Here is a 14225-nt window from a genome sequence, read left to right as displayed (position 1 = left end):
ATTTGGAGTTCCCGTCATGGCGCAGTGGTTAACGAATCCGACTAGGAACCATGAGGTTGCGGGTTCGGTCCCTGCCCTTGCTCAGTGTGTTAATGATCCGGCGTTGCCGTGAGCTGTGGTGTAGGTTGCAGACCCGGCTCGGATCCCACGTTGCTGTGGCTCTGGCGTAGGCCGATGGCTACAGCTCCGATTGGACCCCTAGCCTGGGAATCTCCATATGCCGCAGGAGCGGCCCAAGAAATAGCAAAAAGACCAAAAAAAAAAAATAGAAATTTATTCCTAGAGGCTGGAAATCCAAGACGAGGGAGTTAGCATGGTCAGCTTCTAGTGAGCATCCTTTGGGAGTTGTAGACCACTGAATTCTTTGTTTGTGCATGTGGTAGAAAGAGAGCTGGCTAGATTTTTGGCCTCTTCTTATAGGGATGCTAATTCCATTATTGAGGGCTCCACCTTCATGACCTAATCACTTCCCAAAGGCCTCACCTCTGAATATCACCACATAGGGAATTAGATTTCAACATATGGGAGTTCCTGTCATGGCTTAGTGATTAAGGAACCTGACTAGTATCCGAGAGGACATGGGTTTGATTCCTGGCCTTGCTCAGTGGGTTAAAGAGCTGGCGTTGCTCTTAGCTGTGGTGAGGGTCACAGATGCAGCTTGTATCGCACATTGCTATGGCTGTGGCATAGGCCAGCAGCTACAGCTCTGATTCAACCCCTAGCCTGGGATCTTCGATATGCCCCAGGGGCAGCCCTAAAAAAACAAAAAAAAAAAAAAAAAGGGATTTCAACATATGAAATGTGGGGAGACATAGTCCCTAAGAGTTGCTCTTTCTTTCTTTCCTTCTTTATTCCTTTTTCATTCTTTCTTTCTTTCTTTTTTTTTTTTCACTACAGCACAGAAATGCGGGATTCTTAACCCATTGAGAGAGGTCAGGGATCAAACCCACACCCTCATGGATACTAACTGTGTTCATAACCCACTGAGTTACAAAGGGAACTCCAGGAGTTGCTATTCAATTCTGAGTAATTATTCAAATTTGGCACTTATTTACAACTTGTATAATGAAGCAAACTATGTAAATTTTATGTCAAAGATTTTGTGTTATCTTTGTTTTCCTTCACTCCCCTGTATATCTTTATGTTATATATCTTATATGTTAAATATTTTCATATTAACACAAATAATGATTCTTTCTGATGCCGAGGTCTGGTTTCATATGCAATTCTAATACCAATAAAGTTTGTCTTTGGTGTTTTTCATCTTGCTGCCAATTGCTCGTATTTCTTCACATGATTCTTCTGACACACTGTCCTAGTTGCCAAGGTGCTGCCACCTGGATGGAATTGCAAGCTATTATGAAAGCAATTCTATCATCTTCTTAATATATTTCTTATCAAAAGTCATGATTTATCCTCTATCTATCTATCTATCTATCCACTTCTCCCTTCTTTCATTCATCAACAAAATATGTTTTGTTCAGAAATGATTTAGCACCTACTACCATGCGCTGGGCTAGTGCTAACTAGTTGGTCTAGAGATTCGGTGTTTTATAAGAAGGAAACAAATTGCTTCTCTAATGGGGCTTATGTTCTAGAGGCAGAGGCTGACACTACACATGTAAAATAGTTATAAGTAAGATCATTCCAGATAAGATGAGCACAGAGCAAAATGAAGAGATAGACAAGAGGCTTGAGAGGGTACAGTAGGTAGATCTCTCCAAGGAGATGACCCTTAAGTTGAAACATAAAAAATAGGAAAAAGTGTGCCATTCAATGTCTGAGAAAAATCATCACCTAAACCTCAGAATAAAAAAAAAAAAAAAAAAAGGAAATGGTGTAGCCAAAATATAATTGATGAGTTGGGTGTTTCATTAAAAATAAGTTTGTCTAAGTGAGCAGGAATCACCACAGAAGATGGCAAGGAGTTTTTATAATAGGACCAGAGAGGACTGATAGAAAGTTTTAAGCAAAGGGTTTAGGTGACAGGATTTATAGCTTTAAAAGATGTTTCCGCTGCGTCAATGGGATCTATTTTTTCCCTCTAAATTGCATTATAAGAACTAATAGGTAAATAGAAAATGCAATTTACAGAAATGTTCCTGAAGGCCAGATTTATTTATCTAGTCTTTCACAGAAAGTCAGAAACTCTTATCAAAGAAATCACTTAGCAAACTCACCATCACCTACACTGGAGATGTATGCATTTGGAATATATCTGGTATTCTATGCATGCCTGTAACTTCTTAAGTGTGCTGTTTGACTTTGAGCACGTCACAAACTCTTTGGGCCTTAAAAATGAGGAAGTTGGAATGAGATGATTTCTAAGATCTCTTTCAGCTCTAATATTTTATGACCATGAAATTAGTGCATTAGAAACTGATTAAAATCTCAGAAGCTATAAACTATCCCTTCTCTTCAATCTTGTGAGTGAAATGAATCAGAGATATTACTACTATTCATGATGATCAACATGTGTGCAGCATTTTATAGTCTGCTAAAGATACATTCATTGTACCTTTTAAAATCACATAATACCAAGGAACAGGTATTATAATTATTTCTGCTTTACAAGTGAGAAAACTGATGTTGAGAGGAAATTGTTTGTTGTAAAGGAGATAAACAACCAGCTAGTGGAAGAAGCCAGAACAAGAAGAAATTCACTGAATAGACAAATCAAGAAATTTTTACTGAATTTTTTTCCATCTTGTGTTTTGATGGCTATATAGGCTTCTCTAGAAATTCAGCCTCCTTCACAAATAATAATACATGGCTTCTTTCTATGCTTACTTATTAAATTAACATTTATTGAGAAGGGCACTAAGGTTGTAAATTCAGCCCTTTCTTACAGTTCAAAACATAAGCAAGTGTGAAATAAGAATCAATTTTTTTTGTTATACTCACACTGTTGTTCAAGGTCTAACATAACATCTTATATGTTGTTAATGTTAAGGTGATTGTTGAATTTATTTAGACAATTGCCAAAGTTATACCTTTTTCTGTAGAGGGATAGGTATTAAGGGTAGGAAACAGATGCATATGTATCTTTTTTAGAGTTTTATTTTGCTTGAGGGGCCCTCCTGGTTTCTACCCTACTCCCAAATGTTGGTGTGCACACAGACCCACTCTTCCACAACCACCATTACAGACTTTATCAGCTGAGTGATGGTAGAGGCCTACAGCTCTGCTCACTGTGGCAGAGTCACTTCCGGCTGAGACTGGAGGAATTTTTTTCATATTTCCCCTATTACCTCTCCTTCCTTACTGATAGGCTTTTTAAATTTTGACTTAATTGCTTAGCTGCTCTTTGGAAGCAAATGTGTTGTGTACTAATTACCTCATAAATACAAAATTTTTAATCCCATAGATCACATATATCATATTATACATGATGGATCCCAATCAGAAAGCAAGCAAAGCAGCAGCCTCATATAAAATCATGTAAAGGGCTGCATCCAAACTACATTAGAATCACCAAGAAGAGTTTGGCAGATGAAATATTTCAAAGATAAACCTGTTGAAACAGTGAAGTTTTGACAGCCCTTTCTGGGAAGCTCAGGAGTTTCTTCCCACCCCGCTCTGCCTTTCCTTCCTTCATGTCAGACCGGGCCATGTTTGAAATTCTTGAGCCCGCCACGCTCGCGCTGTCTTTATATACACTCATCTCTCCTGAGGAAAGATTTCAACTTTATGGCAAAACTGAAGAAAGCGTGTCAGAATGCTGTCGGAGAGAGAACCTTCTTTTCTACAACTGTTTTTGGATGCCAGCCAAAATTTCCCTTTCTGGCTTTTACTCTTGACACTATCTCCCCACGGAGGAGAAGGGATATTTTAGCAACTGGCAGATTTTAGCAGAGCTCCTCAAGGCCAGCACTGGCAGCCCCAGTTTCAGAGCTCTGACTCCATCTTCACGTTGATATTAAATAAGCCTGCCATTTAAAGACAACGCCAAACAACTTTTCTTTTGAGGCTATCTGGGGAGGTTTCTTAAAATTTTTATTTTATAAAGGGTTTTATATAAGACATCAAGTAGTTATGAGGAACGTGGTTGTGCTTTTTATAATACCAGAAAGTTTAAGAGCAGAAATTTTTATAGACACTGTAAGAAATTTCAAGGGACTAAAAGGCTCAGTGGACTCTGAAGCCAGATTTCACTTTCAGAAAGAGGATTCAAGTTCACCTAAGGATTAACAGATTTTCATTTTTGGGATCCCTGGCTGGGTCCCTGATGTTAGTTGGACTTCCCCTCTGAAAACCACTTTGCAATTAATTGAAGGAGAATTGCTTTACATGAAAAGAGTTTGTAGCAACACAGAATACAGTGTGCTGGTGTCTAAGAGTGACAAATGATACTGGATTTGCTGGGAAGAAAAGTGTTATTTTATTTTGGTGGCTCTCAGTGCCCCAAACCAAAGGTAACTATTTCATGTGTGCCTAGAGGTATTTCATTAAAGACAACTTTTTCTCTGGATCAGGTTTTATCCTCCTGGAGGCTGGGAACTCTGTGTCACACTGTGGGCTACATGTAGAAGATAAACACCAGCTAGGTAAAATTATCTGAAGCAGGAGGAAGAGCTGGGTGTGGAGAGGGCAATTTCTGAGATGGGTTGCCCGTGAAGGTGGGCTAGAAGTGAAAAACAGGAAATGGAAGCTAAGAAATTCCATACGAGATCATTGCAATCATATGGTATATAGTAACTGGAATGTGTATTTTGATAAGCACATATTATCAGAAGTTGAGTATTATGTGCTAATAATATCTTCAACTCAGCCTCCTGTCCAGCAAGAATTCAGTTCTAAGGAATGTTTAGCTTAAAACAATGGCCAAATGAAAAACCTGTGGCTTTGGCCAAGACACAAGAAAAGAATGAATTAAATTAACTAAACCAAAGTTATTGTTTATTCTATACTTAGAATTCTTATTCCAGAAGAGGATCCATTTAGTAAGAGCTATCTGTGTTTCTAAACTCTAAGTCCAGGAAGTTGATACAATTCTTCCCTCCCTCCTAGATCCAAAATATCCCGACTGGAACGCAGATGGCTTAGATTGCTTTCTGCAAGGAAGAGAACACATTGAGAGGAGAAATTTTCTGCACGTATATCAAAATAGTGCTCTGTACACACACCCCGCAATTTTGTCTTTTTTAAATGTGTTCAATCCCAAATCTTTGCCTTCTTTGTTTTCCAAAAGCTCTTCAATGTCTTGGTTTTATTCCTAGCACAAGCTATACCCCAGCAATTCCCACTCCTGTTGACTTCTTTCTCCCGAAATTCCTTATGTTTACAGTCTATGTATTCTCTCCCTGGATGTTTTAATGTAGTAAACTTTTCATATGAATGCAGAATTAATCTGTTTAATTTGATATTGTACTTTGGCTCGAGGATAGAGATCCTATTGGTCTTGTTTGTAGCAAAATTACTCCTTCCCCCGTATTAAATATATTGCTTACTCATACTTAGGACTTTTTATCAGTAATAACTTAATGATAAAAATAGTATGTTATTAATTTAGAACACTTGAAAAATACAAAAAGAAATACAGAAAGATAGCAATAATTCATAACTCTATTTTCCAAAGATATCTATGTTAAAATGTAATATAGTTATTTCAGGCTTTTTTCTATACAAGTGTCTCTTTCTATTTCCTATGTATGTGTACACTCATACGTATATATATATAATTAATCTAAATACATAGAACTATATATATTCATGTTCTTAATAACATCTAAACATGTCATTAAAATACAAGCACGTTTTAACCAAATATATTTACATATTGAACTAAGTTTACATACCACTTTTATTCAGAATTGCATCACGTAAATATTTGTAGACTAAATTTTCCTGTTTATTACAAATTAAAAACATTAAACATTATTCTAAAAGAGTGATTTTTAATATAATTTAACTAATTTTTGTTTCATCCGCACATAGGATCCTCCCATTTTTGTCTTTTTCTGCTACATGTAATGCTATGGTAGTTGGATTTCACATGCATGCTATCCTCAGAATTATGTCTTATTTTGCTATTGCTGGTAAGGACAAATATTGTGATTCAGTGTTCAGTTTATTTGAACTTAAATTCAAATTCAATATTCTGCCAGGCTATTCCATCTACTTTTCTATTTTCTTTTTTAAAATGTCTGTACATGTCTTTAACTCATTTTTTATTTCAATTTGTAAAAAACCCATTTATATTAAACATTTACTTATGTATCATTTGTTTTTAATTTGGCTTATGATGTTTGTTGAATTTCAGAACTGTTCTATTTTAGATACAAATATATTGATTATTTCTCACACCCCCAAATGGCTTTCTTCCATACATCTTATGCTTAGAAAAATGCTTCTTATCCTGGGGAAGTATTGATTGTCTCTGATATTTTCTTCTACCTCTCTATTATTTTACTAGCTCTTTATTGTTTTATTAAAGAGAAAGGTTTAATTCTTTGATATCCTAGAGATTTCCTAATTCACATTCTCATTGACAGTTATAAAATGGAATAATTCATCTTTTTTGCCATTCATTTTTAATGCTGTTTTATTTTTCTTCAGTTATTGCTATTGCAGTTTCTCTCCAGTTTCACCCCCTCCCCCACGCAGGAGACATCTTTCTCAATGAAAATATTTGTCAACCAAAGCTATGTGTATTGGTCCCATACTATCTGCCTGAGTAGTGGCCACATCTTTTGGAATTTTTAGTAGGCTTCTCGTGCTTGTTCCTAGCTCCTGCTCCATTCTTCTGCAGGGCTGATTTTCATCCAGAGTTTTTGACTTTCCCCACTGCCAGGTTCATACTCAGATATACATTATTACAGGAAGTCTTACTTCCAAGACTTCTTTCTTTTTCCCCTTAGCTCATCCATCCATTTCATTATTGTACCTGCAAGTAGGTTAGCTCTGTCCTTCAGGGATGCCAATTGGACCCACCTGCACTTATCCTTGAAATATTTCGCTGTCACTCCCAAGTGTTCTGGTCAGTCTAGATGTTTTATTTATGAACTAAGAAGGCCAATAGGAAAAGAATAAATATTGTTATACTGTATCAACACATATCTATTCTAACCCTTTTTGATGGAGCATGGTGTAAAGCTATGTTATCCAATATGGTAACCTTTAGCTCCATGTGGCTACTGAGATCTGGAAATGTGGTTAGTCCAAATTGAGATGAGTTTCAAGTGCAAAATACATGCTCTATTTATTTTTAAAAATATAAAATACCTCATTAATGACTTTTAATGTAGATTATATCCTGATATAATAATATTTTGGATACATTAATTATGATAGACTGAATATTTGTGTCCCTACCCCAAAAATTCAGATGTTTAAACCTAATGAGCAGTGTGAGGTTATTTGTGGGTAATTAGTCTACGAAGGTGGAGACTTCATGAATGAGTTCTCATATAAAAGAGACCCCATAGAGCTCCCTCATTTCTTCTGCCATGTGAGGGAACAGCAAAAAGACAGTCATCAATATACCAAGAAATGGACCCTCACCAGGTACTTAGACTTCCAGTAGCTTGATTTTTGAGTTTCCAGCCTTTAGAACTGTAAGAAGTAAATTTCTGATGTTTATAAGTCACCCATTTTATGCCATGGGAGGCTCATACTACCCATTATCTATGTCTCAACCAATTAAGTTAATAAAACTTCATTTTAAAAATGAGCTTTACCTGTTTCCTTTTCCTTTTTTTTTTTTGGTCTTCTTAGGGCTGCACCCATAGCATATGGAAGTTCCCAGGCTAGGGGTTGAGTCAGAGCTGTAGCTGCCAGCCTACACCATAACCACGATCCAAGCCATGTCTACAACCTACACCACAGCTCATGGCAATGCTGGATCCTTTACCCACTGAGCAAGGCCAGGGACTGAACTCTCATCTTCATGGATACTAGCTGGGTTCATTAACCACTGAGCCATGATGGGAACTCCCTCTTTTTACTTTTTTAATGCGACTACTACAAATGTTAAAATTTCCTATGATTTACATTTGTGGATTGAATTACCCTTTTATTGGATAGCACTGTATAGTTGTTTCATTATTTTCATTTTTAATAGCATGGCTGTGTCTTTGCAATTAAAAGAAAATCTTCCCAAATTCTAGAAATAGATCAACTGCTAATATGGTATTTTTCTTAAAACTTTATAAAGTGATATACAAAGACTTTATTCCCCTTAAGTATGTTCTTCTTAATGGTGGTTGCTGTTGTGCTGGTTAAACAAAATGGCTATGTAAATCTGCTTCTCTCTGCCTCTAACCAGGCCCTCTGCATTGTGTGTGTGTGTGTGTGTGTGTGTGTGTGTGTGTGTGTGTGTGTGTATGAGCATTCTTTCAGGTTAATTTCAGCAATGAAGGGAGGGTGTCTTTTAAACCCTTTTCAGTTGGATGGCAAGTAATTGTTCAAAAATGTATATTCCTTGTTTTGACACTTACTCACATTATGTATCCGCTCCCTATGTATCACTAAGGCTAACATGGTCTTTAAAATCATTGAGTCCTGATATCTTTAAGCTTTGTGGTCATTGCATAAGTTATTTTCTTTCCCTTAGCCTCTGCTACACCCTCTGCAATAGGGGGAAACACAATTTTATTGAAGATTTCCATTATTCTCCTCTCACCTGAACTAGGCATCTCCACTTTCCTTCCTTCTCTAATTTCATGCATTTAGACCCATTTGGTACAAGATGAGTTGTCAGCAAATGTCTATTGGATGCTTGATACTGATGGTAGGGGTTGGAGTTGAGTGATTTGCTGAGAAAGAGTGCCCTGGTGGCTGTTAGACTAGGACCTAACTCCAAACTCAACTGTTAGAATTTTACATATTTTCATGCAATAGATTACAGAAAATAATGTTTCAGTGTGCCAACCTTGGCATCAGGAATGCCTACAGCCTGAGGGTGATGCCAATCCCTTTAGGAGATATGAGGGATGGATTTGCCTTAAACTTCTTTTTGAAAGAGCCCAAGAAATTTCAAAGCTTTTAATTTTCATCAAATAGAACTAAGATGTTATGAGTCTCTTACATACCCTCATAAAAACTAGAATTTCAGCAAGACATTTGATAAATTATCATAAATGTGAGACTAGTAAGTGCCTTAAACAAGAATGGTAGTCTCCCTGCCAAAGGTGCAATGTGTACAGAAATGATTGCAGGGCAGCGGGTGGCAGGCTGTCATGGCATGATGCCATTTTGGAATGAGGAAATAAGTAACGACGGATGAATGGTAAAATGTTCTGACTGGGTGGATAGCACCCCAGAAGGTCTTATATTCTCCTTGCCCATATGAAGTTTAGTCCTTTGAGTTCTGCCAAGTGTGTCTGGAAATCTGTGAGTTGAACATTTGGGATTTTTATTAATGTCCAACAAGTTATAAATGTCAGCAAAATGAAAAGAGTGTGGAGTAGAAGGGAGACTGTTCTTTAGCTTGGATTAAGGAAAAAATAAATCATGTTGATTTTGAGCCCTAAAACCTCTCTACTGCTTAATACTTTAAAGGAGGATAAAGCTGCCAATATTGGATGACACTGGGGTACCGGCAGGTATTGCCACTTTCTAATTTTGGTATATTTATGTTCTTTAGTTACCATTGTTTATTATCTCCTTCTTTCTGTTTTAGCTCTAGGCTTTCAGGATTAAATTCTATACCAGATCCAAAGTCTAAGGTATTTACATAGGAAGATAACCAATCTAAGTAGCCCAAGGCATATACATGCAGATTTTCATAGCGTGAAGCAAAAGAATGTTAGGAAAGGGAGGGAGGAATTATTTTGGCTCAGGTTTAAATATAAAATAGTCCAACATTATTTTACATTATATGAATGATTAAGTTCCTGTATGTAATACACTCAAGGATTTTTCATATTTATACCCATTTACATGTACTAATATATATGCACTTTTTTCATTAGGCCAGTCTTTCATATAAGGTGGTTTAGGTAATTGTCAGTTTGGTATGACTTGAGGGCCACTGACAATGAGCTTCTTTTTCCAAGTGATATTCTCCTTATTTTGCTATTAAGATAAAAAACAAAATAAAACAAAACAAAAAACAAAACATGCTTCTTTCAGAGAAGCAGCCAACATATTGGAAGAAGCATGAGCTTTAGAACTAAGTGGAACTGGCCATGAGACCCATCTATGCCATTTACTAGCTGGGTGACCTTCTGCCTCATTTACCTGTCCTATAAAATAGGGCAAATAACTGATCTGGAAATGTTTTACAACTCATAGAGACAATTCATTGCATGTACCACACTTACAATATGGTATTATCTCAAAAAATGGTAGGTAATGGTACTAGTCATGCTGATAAATTGTGAACAGCTCAGGACAAAGTCTATCGAGCCCTGACAGTCATTCATCATATGTAGATGGTGGATAGATGATTTCAATTCCTTTAGCCTTCTGTGTTGCTGAGCCTGAATTTGGCCATATGCAAAAGATGATAGAGAAAATGCATCAGCACAGATGTCCTTTCTGTACCAGATGCAAGAAAATCACTGTATGTATGTTATCCAGTGACTTGATTTCTGCCTGTGCTCCTGCCACTGACAGAAATCAAGTTCCTTTTACTTGTGGCTGATGTGGAGCCAGGTTGTGAAGCAGATGATGGCCAGAGTCCTCAACCTCTTCCTGCAGCTTCATCCCTACCCTTAACATCTACTTCACCCTACTCACCTATATCTATATTTATTTTTCTTCTACCAGTGAAGTTTGCTTTAGGAAAAAGTCTGAGACCTTAGTAGACATAAAAATTTGCATTTTAGGGAGTTCCCGTCGTGGCGCAGTGGTTAACGAATCCGACTAGGAACAATGATGTTGCGGGTTCGGTCCCTGTCCTTGCTCAGTGGGTTAACGATCCGGCGTTGCCGTGAGCTGTGGTGTAGGTTGCAGACGCGGCTCGGATCCTGTGTTGCTGTGGCTCTGGCGTAGGCCGGTGGCTACAGCTCCGATTAGACCCCAGCCTGGGAACCTCCATGTGCCGCGGAAGCGGCCCAAAGAAATAGCAAAAAGACAGAAAGAAAAAAAAAATTGGCATTTTATAGAAGACATTGTCCTAAGTTCAAAAAATCATAATCTTTCTGAGGAATTTCAGTTGTGCTGGACATGTTGACTTCATTGGGTTTCAGGAGTCATCTTCTTGCCCTTCATTCTGCTGAAATCTATCTATTTTATATATCATAGTTATATATGGCACTACCTTCTTTATTGATAACAAGTTTTATCTACTTTGTTTAAAAGATTTTGAAGGACACTTTTGATCAGGTGAGAAGGATGTGGATAAATCTGGAAATAAATGAACCCTGTTTTATAGAGAGACCAGAACATTATAAATATTACTGCAAAGTGATGAAATAGGACTTCTTAGGGGGTATTTTTTGTGCAAAAATAGGGGGAACGTATGACTTACATAACACATATGAAAAAGGTACCTCTTAAGGGTACATCTATGTGGTCCAAAAATATTTGGAGGAAAATTTCATATTGTGTTTTTTAGGCAGAAATAGAACACCTTAAAAAATATGGAATTAGAGGAACAAATTTCTGGTAACAAAATTTTTGTGTATATGAGTGATAGAAAAAGGATAAAGTGAAAGATTTTGTAACATTGACATTCTTGTTACCCTAAGAGAATTAGGACCTGAGCTGAAGTTTGGGAAGTATTTAAGGCAAAGACTGAGAATATAAGGGGAAGGGTTTGAATTGTGGATAAAAGGAGTTAATTACAATGATGTAAATATTATTCCTGGCTGAACCACATGACATATTAGTTGTGTTTCTTTTCTTCAATGCTTTCCTTTTTTTAAAAAAATTAATAATTATATATATATATATATATATTTATATATACACACACACACATACTTCCTTGCTAGGATTTTTTTTTATGTATCAATCAAACCATCCTTAAATAATCTAACAGTTATAGAAGTATCCTCTCAGTTGATTCAAATGTATTAGACTTTTTTCCATCCTCTCTTTGTTTTCCTTCGTCCCTCTGTACCTTTCCACTCTGCTGGAATCTGGGGTCATAGTTCTCCATGCTTTCTGTAATCCTGGAATCTCCCTTCATGGGAACTCCCATGTTTGAAAATTTCCCTTCACACTTGATCAATAATTTCTTCTAGATTGAGAATAATACTTTTCAGAATTTGGTAAAACTGTAACTCCCGAACTTTTGCATATAATCATTGTGATTCCTCTCAGCAGAAACTTTGAGGGTGATCCTGTTGCCTATAGTGTTGTAAGATATCATGATGATACCCGTTGAGATGGGTCTTTTACATCTATCATGATGGTGATTCAGTGGGCTCTTTTACTTTATTTCTAGAAACTTATATTCTTTATTTCTGAAATTTTTTGAATTTTTTAGTGTAAATTTTTTTTTTTAATCTTTCAGGATTTTGGGTCTTTTTAGATATTGTGCTTCTGGATTTTGGTTTTTAAACTTTGCTATGATATCTTTAATTTTTAAATTTGTGGTATATTAAATTTTAAGTTTTTGATCGCTCTATATTCCTTTTTAATAAGCTTCTCTTTGTGTTTTATAAATGCACTATCTATTTATTCATTCAGTCAGTCAACACTCACTTCTTCAGAGAACAATGCATGGAGAAGCTGAATTTTAAGCAGTCCAAAATAGAATTGGGGGGATGAAACCCTCAAATAACGGGAGGGAAACAAATACCAAGAAACAGATTTAGCAAAATTCCTGAGATGACTTTCTGTGAAGGATAGGCTGGTTATTTTGATGAAATTTACCAATACAAACAACCAAAGAGTCTGGATAAATACACATTTAAGTCCTCTTGAAAAAGTAACAAGGAAATTACTTTAGAGAAAGAAATTGTGATGCAGAAATGTCATTTTCCACTAGAAAAACTGGAAGATATTGGACAACTAAAAAAGATTCAAATCTAAAACTGGAAATGTGAAGGATGATTCTGGAACATCTTGTCAAATATAAAAGCAAAGAAGCTGCCAAAGAATCCCAGGTCAGTTCAAAAGGGCTCAGGAGCCAACCTGAAGAGGTTTTAAATATAAAAAAGAACTATAGGAGTTCCCGTTGTGGCACAATGGAAACAAATCCGACTAGGAACCATGAGGTTGTGGGTTCAATCCCTGGCCTCGCTCAATGGGTTAAGGATCTGGTGTTGCCGTGAGCTGTGGTGTAGGTTGCAGACGCGGCTTGGATCATGCATTGCTGTGACTGTGGCATGGGCTGGCAGCTGCAGCTCTGATTTTACCTGTTGCCTGGGAACCTTCATTTGACTCTGATGTGGCCCTAAAAAAGCAGAAAGAAAAAAAGAAAAGTAATTGTGATAGATTGTAGCCGATCAATGACATAATTGTATGAGTTTATAATGCTATTAAAACAAACAAACAAAAACCAAAAAACAAACCTCAGGAGTTCCTATTGTGGCTCAGTGGGTTAAGAACCTGACTAGTATCCATGAGGATTTGGGTTTGATCTCTGACCTCGCTCAGGGTTAAGGGTCTGGCGTTACCATGAGCTGCCGTGTAAGTGGGAGTCACAGCTCAGTCAGAACCAGAGTTGCTGCGGCTTCGACATAGGCTGGTGGCTGCAGCTTTGATTTGATCCTTAGCATGGAACTTTCATGTGCCTAAAAAGAAAACAATAGCAACAACAAAAACTGATTGATCATCTTTGGTGAATGGTAGAGAGCAAATTTTTTATTGTGAAAACTTTTTTAAAAAAGTAAAAGTTAAGCACTTTTCATACCTTTCCTTATCTATACAAATATATCTCAAGAAAATCAAATACTTAATAGTATTTTTTCACAGTTTTTCTTTACAGAAGTGGTCAGCTAATAAAATAAAGAAAAATTATAAAATTATTTTGCAACCTTTAATGAAATAATGCAACTAGTTCTAGGCAGGGATTTTTAAAGCTCAAAATGTCCCAAAAGGGTAGAGAAGCAGACACTATGTCCTTTCTGACAGAAATATATATCATTGCCTTGTTGAATTCTTACCCAAATATTGAATCTTCGTATGGCTCTAAATTCAATTACTCATAAATAAAAATTATCAACATAGAGAAATGTGTTTCATGATACCAGTTGGATGTAATTAGCAAAATCCATAGTGTGAAATACTCTAAAGGAAAATGAAGCAATTTATTCAAAAATAAATTTCAAGAGAGATGAAAAAGGAGAGAGAGAGAAAAGAAGAGAAGCCTATAGATTAAAAGATGA

The sequence above is a fragment of the Phacochoerus africanus genome, chromosome 8 (genome assembly GCF_016906955.1).
Source record: "Phacochoerus africanus isolate WHEZ1 chromosome 8, ROS_Pafr_v1, whole genome shotgun sequence".
Taxonomy (NCBI): domain Eukaryota; kingdom Metazoa; phylum Chordata; class Mammalia; order Artiodactyla; family Suidae; genus Phacochoerus; species Phacochoerus africanus.
Note: the sequence above shows the minus strand (reverse complement) of the source record.